General features: G+C 37.8%; 1 pseudogene; it reads right to left on the minus strand.

Annotated features, from left to right (window-relative positions):
• Positions 1-1,704: 1,704 nt before the first annotated feature.
• On the minus strand, positions 1,705-12,164 carry LOC121932881 (annotated as a pseudogene).
• Positions 12,165-16,587: the final 4,423 nt, after the last annotated feature.

The following is a 16,587-nucleotide window of genomic DNA, read 5'->3' on the forward strand; positions in this document are numbered from 1 at the left end:
TTATTATTATTATTATTATTATTATTATTATTATTATTATTATTATTATTATATGCAGCTGTATCATGCAGTTAAAATATGTATGGCTGTTTATACATACATGTAATTAAAAAATTACATAACACATTTGGACTCGAAATAGGCCAGAAAACATGGTTTCTGGCCACATTTGGGGCACAGTGTTTAGACGATGCATGCCCTGAGTGCGGAGGGAAACTGTGCCAGATCCATGTCTTCCCCAAAGAAATATGCCTGGTTCAAAGCCACAGCAGCAGCCTGGATCAGGGCTGGCTGCATGCAGTTGCCACGGCCCCGACACAAATTGTGAAGGCGCAGTTGTGGGTTGTGTTTTTTGGCCTGTCTGTTTGGGGCCTTGGTTCAATATGTATTAACAAGTTACTGAAGTTTGGAGAAACGTGGCCATGGTTTTTCATAGATGTGAAGGCAAAGTAAATATGGATAATTCATTATAGTTTGTACAGACAGTACACTTAGGGAGGTTGCAATCCATGGGTCTAAATAATTGTAATGCTATAATTACACCACAAACCCCGGGCTTCTAGAAAATGAGTTTGGAAGAATTTAGTACTGCTTGTGGTATATGCATATACAGTAGTACTTCAATGGAAATGAATTAGCAGTACCCTATTTACATTATTTATATCCCACTGATTTCAGTGCCTCTATTCTAAATAGGACTAAACTGCCATCCCATCCAATATCCATTCATGTAGCCCAGAACTGTGCCTGAGAATATTTGGATTGGAGCTCAGGTAATTAATTCACTTTGTACAGTTCACAGCACACTCTGTTTTAAACCTATATGAAGGTTGGACTTTGGAAGATTATGATCAATACTCACAGTATTGACATCCTATAACTCATCATCTTGGTGGACAGGTAATGGCTATTAGAGAAAACCTGAGGAGACAAGATGTCAAACTCACCTCCTTTGCTTTTGCAGGAAAGAAGAGAGAAAGGAAGAGGTTTGTCCCAGTTCTCTGCAAATAAAAGATGAATTGTGTAAGCAGAAGAAAAATAAATACACACTTCAGGAAAGGGTTGATTAAAGATTCTGAGATATTCTTCAGTCCCAAGCTGTTCCGGCTATGATCAAAATGAAAAAATCATTCATTCTTCTTCCTTGCTGTCTTTGATTTATTTTTTTGTTATGACTTCCCCAGAGTTTAAAACAATAATATGTGAATATCAGAGGGTGAAGGAAACATCAAAGTCATTGCTGGACTTTATCTGGGAGCCTTCACTGAACTGCTGGTGCAATTATGCTATCTAGAATTTTATTTTTATTTTTTTGATAATGAGAAAAAGTGTTTTAATACAAAAGATATGTAAGGTAAACCTGAAGTGCAATGACATCAGAACGTCTCTTGGCTGAACTGGCAACAGCTTCGCCTTCAAGGGTGAGGGTGGCATGGTGGGCAGAGAAGGTATGGGACTTTTCAGTGTACACCTTTTGGGTCTGTTCATCACTCAGTGCCTGGTGCCAAGCACCCAGTTCTTCAGTTCCAGACTCCCCAAACTTAAGTCTCTCCAGTCATGGCAGCTTCAAAGCAGAGGCTGTGACTCTGTGACTCTACCCATTAGGAGGCAGCTTCTGTCCTGATGCTGTAGCCTGGCTGAAGGAACAGGCAGCACCAGCCCTTCGTGTGAGTGGTCAGCTCAAAAGCCACTGTCAAGCAGGGCCTAATTGAAGTATAGCTGCCTCATGGTCTCCAGACCCAGCATGTCCTCTCACACTTTCTGATAGTGGAATGAGACCTCCTTGCTTACGTCTGCAGACAGGTCCAGTACATGTGCAAAAGTCCTTGGCAGCTCCGCATCCACTTTCAAGGAGGCCTCTTCCTTTAAAATATATATATAAATTTTTATTAGGATGAGCTTTACAATCTTCTATTTTACAGTTGTACTTTGACTATACAGTAGCACCTTCATAAACATTTGTACTATTACAGTAAATGTATTTATACTCATAGCATATAATATCATTAATACAGCATAGTTCATTAACTTATTTGCTCTATTCTTTCATTATATTTTAAATAATATCCCTCCTCCCCATATTTTAGCTTTATTCTCATTTTATCTGGTATTCATTGAGCTTATCTATTTGACTATTCTTATCTTGTCTTATTTTTACTTCTTTAACCCGTGTTTCGCTTAAGTCTTATTTATTTTAAACAAAAATCTATACCATATAGTATATTCTGTTCATTCTTCGAATTTTTCTGGTTTTTCAGTTGCTGATTTACACTTCTTTAACACAAGATCTGATTTCTTTAAGTGCAGGTAATATAATAACATATATTCATCTGTACAATATACTCTCTACAGAGATAATTTAACCTCAGATTTGGGAAGATTTATTTTATTCTTAATTCATAATACATAAAATAAGTGGGAAATGTTCAAATAAGGCTAAACAAGATGGCCTTATAAGTTTTCATAAGTCTGATATAAATTTGTAATTATAATTGTGAATATTTTTTGTAAAATTTTAAAAATAATTCCCAGTCTTTTTTCCATCCCTCCTTCCATCTTCCTCTTATTATCATCGTCAGTCTGTCCAGTTCTATCATTTCAAGGCTTTTCTGTAACCATTCTTCTGCTGTCGGAGTTTCTTTTTGTTTCCATTTTCTGGCACATGTTATTCTTGCGGCTGTAATCAGATAAAGTATTGTTTTCAAATGTTTCCTTTCTTCAATTTCTCCTATAATGTTTAATAAGAAACTTTCGGGTTTGAGTTTAATTTGAATTTGTAAGATTTTTTGCATTAAGTCATGTATATTTTTCCAATATTTAATTGCTGAGGGGCAGGTCCACCAGATATGGTAAAATGTTCCTTCCGGTTTGTCACATTTCCAACACTTATTTTTCACTGTTCTATTCATCTTTGCTAGTTTATTAGGCAAATAGTACCACCTATGCAGCATCTTATAGTAATTTTCTTTAATATCCATAGAAAGTGTAAATTTTAAACCTCGAGCCCAGGCTTTCTCCCATTTCTCTAGATGAATTGTATTACCTATATTTTGTGCCCATCTAACGGTGCTTTCTTTTATAAATTCCTGTTCAAGATCTCTTTCCAGTAATAATTTATATAATTTAGAAATTGTTGATTTCTCAGAATTTACCGAGACCTTATCCAATTCATTTTATTCTCTGCTGAAACCTTCTAATTGTCGAGCCATTTTATATAAAACCTTCTTTTTCTAATTCCTCATTTGTTTTTAGCTTTGGGTTTTCTTCATCCCATTTTATAATGTCTTTATACTTTAAGGGCTTTTTCGAAGATGTTGCTAGTCCAATTTTCCAAGCTTCTTGGTGGGAGAGCCAATTTGGTAATTGATTGTAGAATTTTACTTTAATTTTATTCCAAATTGTTAATAATGACTTTCTTACTATATTATTTTTGAATTTTTATTAAATTCGGTTCTTTTATCTGTGCCAGCCATATATCATATTAAATCCTTCTACATTTAGCAGTTTCATATCATCTAATGTTATCCAATTTCTGATCCAATCGAGAGCACATGCTTGATAATATATTTTTTAAATCTGGTGTTCCTAATCCTCCTCCTTTCTTTTGCATCTTTCATAATTTTCCATTTAATTCTTGTTTTTCTTCCCTGCCAAATAAATTTGGATAATTCTGCTTCCCATGATTTAAATACTTTTTCATTATATATGATAGGAAGGTTTTGAAATAAAAACCGGAATTTTGGTAATGTGGCCATTTTTATTACAGAAATTCTTCCTAGGAGTGACAGATTTAAGTTTTTCCATCTTGATAATTCTTCTTTTATTTTTTCCATGTTTGTGTATAATTATTATCAAAAAATTCTGAAATTTTCTTTGATAATGTAATTCCCAAGTACTTTACTTTTTTACTAATCTGAAAGCCAAATTTCTATTGTATTTCTTCTTCTTCTTCTTCTTCTTTTGGCAAATTCATTGTCAGAATGTTAGATTTAGACTTGTTTATTTTGAGCGCCATGTATTTTCCATATTCTTTTATTTCTATTAATAAATTTCTTATGCTTTCTATAGGTTCTTCTATATTTGTGGCCAAATCATCTGCATATGCTTTGACTTTATATTCTTGACCTCTAATTTGTGTTCCTTTAATCTGATTATTTTTTCTTATTCTCATAAGGAGGGCTTCTAATGTCATGATAAAAAGTAGTGGAGATAAGGGACAGCCTTGTTTTGTTCCCCTAGAAATTTGACATTCTTTTGATTTTTGTGGTGATTGAGTTTTATATATTGCTGACATGCATTTTATAAAAGTATTTCCCAAATCTATTTCTTCCATTGTTTGTAACAAAAATTTCCAATTAATGGCATCAAACGCTTTTTCTGCATCAAGGAAAATGATAGTTGCTTGGGGTTTTTTTTTCATAGTACTCTACCAAATCGATCACTGTCCTAATATTTGATTTCATATGTCTCTGTGGGAGAAATCCATTTTGATCTTCTTTTATAATTTCTTGTAAGATTTTAAAAAAATCTTTTTGCCAATATTGCTGCAAATAATTTGTAGTCTACATTTAAACCAGATTGTGATTTGGTTCAAACAACCCTGGTTCCCAAGGAGGCCTCTTCCAACTGTTTCGTGATGGTTAGCACTTTGCCATTTCTCGAACTGTGCTCTTGCAATGCTTCATTCAGAGCTTTCTGAGTGGCAGTCAATTCTTTCTGCAAGTCAGATAGGTATTGGCCTTTGTCCTCTCCCATGTAGACCTCCTTCAGGGGCAGCTCATGCCTTGTTGAGTCCAGGGCTGTGGCAAAGTGCTTGTACTGATCTCTGAACTGGTCACACTGCTCAGCTATGGGGCCAAGGGCTTCAAGCTGTCTGTCCATGGCTTCACCAAGCTTGCTCTCCCGCTTCAGACACTGCAGCAAGAGCTTCCTCCTGTGAGCTTCTCTCTGGAGCTTTTCAGCTTCCTCAGAGTAAGCAAGTTCCTTTCAGCTTCCTTTTCCCAACTGGGCAAGGTTTTTCTCCATCTTGATGGAAGCATAGCTTAACAGCAACGTCTGCAAATCCACCAGGCTCTCTCCTTCAGCCAAGCCCTGAGCTCCGCCTCAGGCAGGGTGGCCTTCCTGCCAGGAAGTGACTTTCATGCCATTCTCCTTGGACCCAAAGGAGGCAAACAATGAGGCTTACACCATAACTGGAGCTCAGGCCCAATCCTTTAAGTGAGATGTAGTTCTCCCAGAGAGCTGGCAACAAGAATGGAAATGTCCTGCTATCTAGAATATTTGCATATAGGATCAAATATGAACTCCAGGCATTATGGTCACAGTTCAACAGACACTTAACCATACTTCTTCAGTAACTTGATTTCTAGAGCCTAAACTACAGGACAACACTCTCTTTATATCTGCCATCTCCTGACTCCAAGTTGTCTTCTTGGAAAGGTTAATTTTTGGACTACTATCCAGAATCTGATTTCCATGGAAGGCTGAGAAAGCTGGACAGTAAAGAAAACTAACAGAAAGAGAATCAATTTATTTGAAATGTAGTGATGGAGAAGAAGTCTATGGATACCATGGACTGCTGGAAGAAAAGTAGAGTTCTTTAAAAATATAATTATTATCCAGAAAAGGCAAGGGCTTGAGGTTGATGGTTTTCTTCTGTCCAGAGCTGCAAACTGATTTGAAAGTTGGAACTGCAAGGTGGGAACTGCAATGGGATTGGGCCAAATTAATCCCTTGCTCTAAATCAATGCATTTACATCACTCCAGGGTTCTGTGCTCTGTGAAGATTCAACAGTTGGAACAGGAAATGTTTTGTGGGGTTGTTTATTTAATGCAGGTGCAAAGTTTGGCAGAACTGTTGGAAATCAGCACTCAGAACTTTCAAGCAACACAGCAACTAAGGATGCTAGAACTTGGTAGATATCTCAAAATGGCTTCCTCATGCTGTGTTGAGACTGTATAAGCTTTCATTCTCTTTCCTGTAGACATGAATTGTACTTTTCCTCCTGATGTCCAGGACTAAGAGCTGTTCTAACTAGTGCTGACTAATGAAATTTTAATGAGCTTTAGGTTGATCTCCTCTGCACTGAGTAATTAGAAATACAGTAAAGCTATATTTCAGAGATGACTTTTTTTAATTAAAATTTCTCAAACATTTTCTGTTCTGTTTACAAATATGGATGGAAGTGTTCAGAGGAAAATGGTGCTGAGCGTCTCATTATCTTGTTGTTGATGATAGTGATAGCAGAAAAAGTTTCATAACTAAATAAACTTGACTGGCCTTAGCTGTTATTTTACTTTAGAATCCTTTGACTATATTGTTCTGTATGAATATTTTAAAATAGCAGGTGCAGTCTTTGCTTCAGCTTATGAAATGGACTGTTGTTGCTATTAATCTTTTAGAGTGTTAATCTGTCTCCCCCCCCCCACCCCTTTTAAATGCTCATTCATTTTAATAGATCTGAATTGCACTGTTTTAAAGCACCTTCCAGTTACAAGGAACACAGTGAAACTAATTTGAATGCATTTGCTATCTGCATGTTCTGCAGAATTGTAGAAGCAATATATTGGCTTCAAACTACATTTCCTATGGTTGTGGGGTATGTGTGTGAAGATTTGCAAAGTAACCTTTAATTGAAAAGTTCCTGAGGTTGAAAAATAATTAAGGTCTGATTGGTCAACCATACAGTGTTACAAGCCATGATGATGGTAGCGTGGGAAGCCTCCATTAAGACAGCAGAATCTCATGGGCAGCAACATCTGGATACATACATTCCAACATCTGGCAGACAAAACTAGGGCATGTACTTCCAACACCCCTACTCCTATAACTAAGATCATGTCCTTTCATCACTGGAAACTCTATTCTGTCTACTGTATTCACTTACTGCAGAAGCTGGTCTTCAGCTGATTAAAAAGCCAAGAGACAGTTAATTCATTGGGCTAAACCTATACAAGAAACAGATCTTCACTGTAAGAGGGCATCATTCAATAGGAGGATGAACAGAAGAGTTGGGCTGACACACTGCCCCCAACTTTGTTGCAAGGGTGAGACTGGAAATATTGATTGAATTGTTGTTGTATGCCTGCAAGTTGTTTCCAACTTATGAAGACCCTAAGGTGAACCTATTATGGGGTTTTCTTGGCAAGATTTGTTTAGAAGAAGTTTGCTATTGCCTTCCCTTGAGGCTGAGAGTCTGCAACCTGCCCAGGGTCACCCAGTGGGTTTCAGGGCTGAGCTAGTAATCAAACTCTGGTCTCCAGAGTCAAAACCCAGCACTGAAACCACTACGTCATGCTACAAACCCGTAATTTATATTTTTGATATTTGATTTTCGTGGCTTCACTGTTTTTGTTTAGTGATGATTTTATTGGTTTATTTTCTGAAAAACTCTTGAAGTGTCCAGTTTTCCATTTGCTTACCAGTTGTTTAGCATTCAACAGCTAAATAGCCAACTGAGTTGTAGTGAAGCAACAGTACAAAAATGTGGCCTTACCAGTTTAGTCCACTTTAAAAAAAATCCTAGAGGTGTCAGGATCAATGAAGTTGTACGTTAATATTCACAAACGCAAATCAGTGTTACATTAGATAAGATTATTTATAAATGAGCAAGTAAACATGATTGGTTTAGGACTCTTAAGAAGCACTTTTATGAAAGAGCTATGGAAATAACCATTGCTGTGTTACGGCTGTTTGAACTATTCATGGGCATGACATAAGGAAGGAAAAAGTGCAAGTGATAAGATAATGCAAACCTTTATTCTATACATGGTTTATGAAGAATTGGTATTCATGACAACACTGTGTGCTAATCAGACTTTATTTCCAGGGGCATTCTTTCATGTCAGAAGGCTGCCAGAATTGTCAGGCATTCATTGGTGGAGGGCAGAAAGAGAGGAGGGGATTGATTTTTTGGTAATGGCACATTGCTCTGCTTCATTTCCTTGTTCATTATAAGCAATGGGGAAAAATGATACACTTAAAATATTTAATATGGCAAGGTCCCTGTCCTTGCAGTTGTGGGTATGTGGGACCCCCTTGGATGCTGATGGGAGATTCGCTGCTGAAATGACTGATCAAGCTAAATGCTCAGTAGTGTAATGACAGCAAAACTGTCAAGAGATAATTGGCTGCAGTATATAGCAATAGATCTTTTCTTTAAATGGCTAGGCTATCTAGCAATGGGAATGCCTGGGAAATCAATCCAGGTCTCATCCTCACCTTGATCCTTCAAGATGCTTGAATCACCTCCCCCTGCTTCCCTCTCCCAATGCCCAAAAACCAAAGTTTACAGTAGTGGAACACTTACTTTTTTGGAACCCAACAGTTTCACATGTCTAAGGGGTCTTGGAAAATCAGAACTGGGAAAAGTTACTTTTTTGGCCTACAACTCCCAGAATTGCCATGACTAGTGGGATGTGCAGAGCTGTATTCCAAAAAAAGTAACTTTCTCAAACTTTGTGAGAAATCATCCAACATTTCACAGATGAAAATTGAGATGTACATGGTCAAGCAACATTACAGCATGGTTAAGGTGGGGGGGAGTTATTAAATGAGGAAGAATGCACAAACTAGGAGAGGCTGCAGCAGTTTGCGTTTAGCTAAGCCTATTGGGAAGGGTAAGATCTCTTGATTTAATTGGGTACAAACTACCTTTTCACTTTGAACCTAATTTGAAGGAACTGAAGTTAGATAAGGACAAAAGGGGAAAGTAGAAGGAGGAGAAAGAACCTGAGACATTTTAAAAACAGTGAAAAAAGTGGGACAGAGAATTAACTGGGATTGTCATTTCCAAATCAGGGCAGTTGGCAGCTATGCTGTTCCTATGCTTTCCGGGGCCTTCACTGTGAAAAAGAAAAGTCTAGCTTCAGTTTCTTGCATCAGTTCCTATGGAAACTTCTGGGAATTGTAGTCCTAGTCGAGGGCTAACCTGAGATATTTTGAAATTTGAAACAAAAGACAAGATAGTGCCTACCATCCATGCCATGACAGTAGCTGATTTGCAAGGCCAACTGACAATGAGACAGAGTGCACCACCATGTTTGAGGTCAGAGACTAGTTTAGAGGGTGAAGAGTGCACAGCACTGACTTTCAAAAGAGAGGAAAGTCAAGGAAATTTAGGAGAAGGAGTTGGTGGGCTTTCATATCTGCCCACTAGCATCTTCCACCTGAAGCAAAAGCCTCATTCTGCCTAATGGTATGGCTAGTTCTTCCACTAATCCTTTCCTTACCAATCCTTCCCCTACCCCAAAACTACTTTTCTTGACCTTGCAGGAGAAAGAAAGAATCTGTTGGAAGCTGATGCCTTTGAAAACCTTTGAATCTTCATGAGCATGCAAATTCAATGCTGACTGAACTCCACAGGTGTTGTAAGCATTCAGTTAGACTGATCACATATGTTTCAATCATTTTGGAAAGAGAAGTGTGGTGCATGTGCATCCCTATATGTTTATAATTCCAGTCATTAATGTGAGGCATGCAAAAGACAAAAAGGGAGATAATATATGAAGCACCACTATGTCAAGAAACCTTCCTGTTTCTGGATATGCTAAGAGTAGCACCTTATACATACAAGAGCACCTTGTGGCTGTAGCAGCAAAATTAGGATTAAATGTTATGGCTAACACTGATATTTCCTACTGCAAAGCCTCCTTGAAATGTGTTTTCATGGAAGGTTTAAGGCAAACTGAGTCACCATTTCCCAATGGCAACTTTTGTGCAAATCTTGACAAGGGGTGGGAAAGTGAGGTTTGGACAAGTATTCCCAGAATACCCAGAGAGCATGATCATGGGTCTTTGAGTCTTTGATGTTTGGGGGATAACTGGTGTTTTTATCCAAAAATATATCTTTACCAAGCTCTAGAAGGAAGCCACTGAAATCAATGGGACTGAACATGAAGCATGACTAACTCTGGAATAACTGGTTTAAAATGGCATTTGTTCCTGGATCAAGCAAATACCTCTCTGGTCATCCCATAGCAGCTATCAAGTTGGTTCAGAAAAGTTCACAAGGAAGAATGAAGGTCATCTACTCCTATTTTCCTGACATTTGACATTTTAAAATATGCATTTACTTAGGAAATAGAATAAATGCTTCAATTCTTAACCTCTGCCTAAGACTGTAGTATTTGGTATTAGGATAATGACCTCTAGTAGGGTAGGGAAACTTTTGCCTCTCCAACAGTGATTGGATTCTAAACCCCATCATCTACTGGCTGGTTGCAGGTGATGGGATGTGGAATCCAATAACTTTGGAGGGCCACAAATTCTCCTACCCTGCTTTACAAACAGAGTGAAAAATTGTTGGGTGGAATTAGAGTGAACAAAATGACCAAACAGATTGAGCTGAAAATACTATACAGTACCACCATCACTACTCTACTTGGCATTGAAATGTTTCAGAGTCCCTGGAAGAAAGGCAAAAAAAGCATGTGTGTACTTGCTTTCCCCTGTCAATCACTGATTAGAAATATCAGCAATAATTTGTACTCTGGAAGACCTGACTTACGGACCCCTGGGCCTAATTGGATCCGCTGATTTTGGCTAAATCCCATTCTGTCAACAGCTCAGCAGTAGGTACAATATTGAAACTCTAATTAGTGTAGTAATAACGTCAGTTTTCCAGACGGGATTTTTTTTTCCAACTTGAAAAAAAGGCTGTGATTTTAGATCCAGTATATGTGTAGGTTCAAACATTTCCATTTATGTTCTGCGAGCACTTTATGTAGTTTTCAAATCATGATTAGAGTTGCTAACAGACTAGCATGGGCAAGCTTTGTTTTTGTCTTTGGACCATTTGCCACAAAAGCAAGTAGCTTTGTTTTTAAACCCACTTTCGCTGACTATGTAGTGTGAACAAGCAGCTTTTGCCCAGGACTCTGACTGCATATCTGCCAGGAATGCATTAATTCATGCATGCACTGCCTTTCTTTTAAAAGCTGAAGGTATTTTACAAAATCTCCCCACCTCATCCTCGCAATAACCTTGCGAGGTACAACTGATCTTCATGGCTAAATGAGCTTCTTGGTCTTTGGAGGCCAAATTGGCTTAAAATATTCTATTGATAAGAGATCTTTGATCATTTTAGGATTTATTCTAACACCACTACCAAATCCAGTCTTTATAATGGTAATGATTCTCTTCAAGCACAGGGGGATGCTGCAGAGAAAGACCCATCTCCATAAACATATATCCTGTATGTAGGGGTGATAGCTTTCAGAAACTGGGTAAAGGGTACAGACTACTCTAATTACAAACATGTGAAACCAGTATTGTCTTGAAAAAGAATGATGATCATCAAGATGGTACAAATCTAGGCAGAGAAGCTACAGATAGATACTGTTCCTGAAAAAGCCAGGGCCAGTCTTACAGTTAGGCAGATTGTAGCTGGCTTGTGAGGCAGCTGATTTGGAGTCTCATGAAAGAGCAGGAAATTGTTATTTATTTATCTGTTTTATTTTTACAGCTAGGATGGAGGCTGAGGTTCTTGTGAAACTTTCTGCTTCACATTTCAAAACAACCTGACCAGGCTTGGTTAGAGAGGTTGGGCCTTACATAATCAGTCATCAAATGGCTGTCAAAACAGAAAAGTATTCATTTTTCTGCACAAAGAAAGTAGGGGAAGGTGCCAGTTTAACTTCTCTGGCGATAATATTCCAAAAACCACTGTTCTCACCAGATGTACCTGTGAGGATGCTGGGAGAGACAGAAAGGTCTCCTCAGAAGAACTCAAAGTAGAGACATGTTTATAAGGGACAATAAAGTCCTTCAGATAACCTAGATTTGCACTATACAGGGATTTATTTATAGGTCAAAACTAGCACTTTCGACTGTGCCTTGAAATGAACCAACAGTATCTATCTGTATCTACTGTGCCTACTCTGAAGCTGTTGCAATAAGAGAGTTGTGTGTTCCCTGAGAACTACTCTTCCAGATCATGGAGTCAACCAAATATGAACATAAAGCTCCCTTCGTAAATACAAGTCTATCATTTCAACAAGAAAAGGTGTTGATATATTGCTTTCCTTCTGCCTCCTATCTCCTTCAGCATTGTGTCCCCTTGATAAAAAATCACCATCCAAGGTGCTGATTTTATTTTGAACTTCCTACCTGCAGAACCCTTTTTCACTGGCTGATTTTGGAGATCTGCCAGCAGAGCCACCATGTTGCTAAAGATTTCACAGCAGAAGAGCCCTAAAAGAGGCAGAGGTGGGATGGGCAAGGAAGGAGCTGAGTTATAGGAGGTCTAAATATGCTCCAGCTCAGTCACTAGAGAGGGAAGGGATTTTGTAGCTGAAAAACAGTTTTACTGAAAATGGGAAATCCAGTTGGGAAAAAAAAATAACAAAATTACTGGCACAATTTTCAGCCAGTAATATCTAGGATGTATTATTCAGGAAATAATTTTGCCCAGAAGTACACATGGAGGGAGGTTGGACAAAATTGTTGTGTTTGACACAAAAAACATGGTCAGGCTGAGAACAGGAAGTAGGCCTAAGTACTTCTCAATATTTGTAGACTGAGAGGAGTTTGGATTAAGCACAGCTTTAGGTAGCCTAGTGTCAGCTCAGCTGGTGCTTGGCCATTTTCACCTATTAGGACTGAACTGTTAGCCCAACTGGATTCTTAACTGGACTAAAGTTAATTTGGTTGCTGCTTCAACTCTGCCACAAGTAAAATGAGCATACCAATCAAATAAGCATCTATTTGTTAAATAATTAATTATTCATGATGCTTAGTTGTGACTCTTACAGAACTATTAGTTTGCTCTCTGCAAGTGATCATTATAAATAATATTCCCCCCCCATGTGAACCAGATCAAGACTGGAACAATTTCAGTTGCAGCTGGACCTGGTCCAGAACTGAACCAGTAAAGCATTTGTCTCAGATTTTAAAATAGTTGCTTTTTGAACTACAGCTCTCAGAATGCTGATGACTTCTGGGATTTCTGGTCAAATAGTTGCTTTTCCAATCTCTGCTTTGAGTTCCTGCTTAGAGGCTCTTGCTTGCTGCTGTAACATCTGTCCTGTCCTGTACCCAAATCCATAATGAATGGTGTTTTGAGATCTGTGCTGTATTGGACCACTGTCCATCTAATCTAGTGTTAAGTTTCCAATAGCAGGAAGCAAAATGTCTTCATGAAGTGTAGGCTGCTGTCACACTGCAGAATTAACTCAGTTTGACACCACTTTAACTGTCACAGCTCTGTCCTACAGAATCCTGGGATTTTTAGTTTGTTGTGGCACCAGAGCAATCTGTCAGAGAAGGCTAAATATTTCACAACACTACAAATCTCAGAATTCCATAGCACTGAGCCATGTTAATTAAAGCAGTGTCAAACTGCATTATTTCTGCAGTGTAGATGCAGCCTCAGAAGCAGAGTATGATAGCAAAGGGTCTTCTGTTTTCTCTAGTAGTAAAATACTGTTCATCTTCAACCTCATGTCACTTCCATTATACTGAGCATTCGCTACAGTCAAATCCTAGGAAATGAACATGTCTGTTCATCAAGATGGAAGAAAGAGTGAAAGAGGGGTACAGGTTGGAAATTCATTAGTGGCATTTTAGTGGTATTCCAATAACCACTGGAAGCCCAAAAGGATTAAAGAATCAACTGCCAAATATACTGTCACCACTTACATTTTGTAGGAGTGTAAGAGGCAAATATATGCACAGCTGAAGTGACTGACTGAGAGGCTGGAGTTATTTGTACTCTTGAAATCCTTTCTCTCAGTCCAAAATTTTGCTAACTATGTACATGGAACCTATGAAGAAGAGATGTTGCTTAATTAGTTAATGTAATGTAATGTAAATGTTGATCAATTACTTAACAGGCTAAGACTCATTCCCAGCAGAGAAATGCTGGTGTGGAAAGTCTAAAGGGATTTGGAAATGGAGAAGGCTGAGATTGTTATAATGGAAAGGAATATCTGCTGTAGCTTTATGACAGGGGTTGCATTTATAAGTAATTGACATCTAGACCGGTAAATACAAATAATCTAGAGGGTATACATTTTGAAACTGGAACCATTAATCACTATCTAAATGAATTCACTGAATGAACAGAATTTCTCAGGAGTAAACAAACTTTTCCTTACTTCTTGTTTACTACAATGATTCAGTTTCAGCTATGCTGGAAAACTATCCTTATTTCTCCTAATTCTCTTTACCACCATAGAAAATTGCAAACAATAACCATATATAATTATTACATTTCATACAAAGTCCATGGATATCCAAGTCCTATTATATACAATGGAGTTTAAAATGGTGTCCCTTATATAAAGGCTTGCTTTTTGGCATTTACAAAAAATGTATTTTCAAGCCACAGATGGTTGAATCCAAGCATACAACCACTCATAATACAATGGTGTTCACACAATTAGAGGAAATCTTCGTAATAATAGTAATAATAATACTAATAAACAAATAAAATAGATCTTGATTTAGGCCCAAATCCCATTGCTAAAGTAACCAGAGGAAACCCATTGAATCAATATTGATTACAGAAGTGTGGAATTATCATCCAGCAATTGATTCAGTGGCTCTCCTTTCATACTGGAATTAAAATCATGAAAATTAGTGGGATGTATTAAGTCATGTTGAATTTGGCAACTGAAGTACACCATCTGGGGCACTGAGTTAGAGAGTTAGAGTGTATCCACACAAAAGAAATAAAGCAGTTTGATACCACTTTAACTATCATGGTTCTATCCTGTGGAATCCTGGGATATATAGTTTGGTAAGGTATTAAGTCTGATTTGTCAGAGAGCTCTGGCCCGTCATCAAACTACGAATTACAGGATTCTGTCAGATAGAGTCATGGCAGTTAAAGTGGTGTCAAACTGTTTTACTTCCGTAGTGTAGCTACACCATTAGTTCTGACAAATATTAGTGGGTCTACTTCAAGTATGGCTGTGTTTGGACTGATCTATTTAAGTCTCTTCTGCCCATGGTAAGTGATTTCAGTGTTACAAGATAAAAATCTCACAAGTCACTGCTGCAATCAAAATGAAACAGTAAAATATTGTCAGTGTGAAATTTTGGTGATATTTATTTCAGCGTGTCAATCAGTTAGCTATCACATCAACAGAGAGTTGATAAACTAATTTTAAAATGAAACAAAATGCAAAGCTTTATTGTTGGGCTCACCAATCAAGATCCCATCAAGGGTTAAAATATTAAGACAATTGTTGATTAAATTGAGCCCTGCCAAGTTGCTGGCAGACAGAAAGTGAATGATGGGCAGTGACCTTTTGAAATTTGTCTGATTTGATGTTGTTTGCTGTTGCCTTTTTTAAAAAGTATGTATTGATTAGATGATGAAGAAATAGTTGGTTGCTATTCAGAATGAACACACAATCATAGGCTTGACTTGGTCCAGAGTTACTTGGACATGAGAGCAAATGGTAGGCAAACATTTCTTGATTTTCGTATCAAAATCTTTCTGGAAATGAGACAATTTAAAATGAGCAGATACCATGCTGTTTAAACAAAGACATTTCCTGTTTTTGGAGCAGGCCATTCTTGCAAGATGTTTGCTAAGTCGGAGGAAAATCTTTGGGGATCCAAATTATACTGGATGCAGAACAGAGTGTGACAGTTATAATAGAGTGAACAGTACAAAAGTGCAGGAAAGGGAAAATGCTATGGAGACAAAAACTTCCAATACTGGCTATTCTTTGTCTGGATTCACATTGAAATATGACCTTGAATAATTACAAGAGCTGGATGTATTCCCCTTCCCTCATTTCCATATGTTTCCCTTGACTTTCTAAATCAAAGGGTAAAAAAAAGTATTACGTATTTTATGAATTCATTGCATTTTGTTTATTTGTTTTCCAGTATGCATAATACTAGAAATATTAGATTAACCATTGCCAGAACACCAAGCAATGAAATGGGAGAAGTGAATACAGGCCTATGAACTAGCCAGCCACCATGCCTGGCATGCTATTTTATTCTTGCATCAATTGGCTGTGGTTAATTTGTTGTTGACTACCATAGAGGTTTGTTAAATGTGATGATACAACAACAACAACTTGATGACGACGACGATGATATCACCTCAGGTCTGAGTGGACAGATTTGCCCTGCTTGAAATAAGCTCATGATTCACTGAGCCAGTACAGGTCTGACTCACTAAATTTATAACTGGCTTGTTTGAGAAAGAACTTCAGACACAGAATTTGGTCAGAGCAAGGATAGGCAACTTAGTGTCACAGAGGGAGCACCCAAGCCTCTCTGCACCAAATGGGAGCTATATCCTTCCCCAGCAACCATCATTGCAGTTGTCAACAAAATGTGGCAACAACACTAGTGTCTCTCTCGTCCAGGAGTTTGGCATAGAATTATCCTATACCATAAAGCCCCAAAAGACATTGTTGCATCTTTAAAGAAAGTGACAAGAAGCCCCCCATTAAAAAAAAAAAAAAGAGTGTAGGTTGGTCAGTTCTAATAAAAGTTATAGCTCTGATAAAAGCTTCAGATCCTTCCCTCTTCCTCAAGCCCCTCAAGCAATGAAAACCTTCAATGGAGATTCAGTATGATAGCTTTTTCACCCAGTACATTTCTGTGATTGAGCAGGG

This window comes from Sceloporus undulatus, chromosome 6, assembly GCF_019175285.1.
Source record: "Sceloporus undulatus isolate JIND9_A2432 ecotype Alabama chromosome 6, SceUnd_v1.1, whole genome shotgun sequence".
Lineage (NCBI taxonomy): Eukaryota > Metazoa > Chordata > Lepidosauria > Squamata > Phrynosomatidae > Sceloporus > Sceloporus undulatus.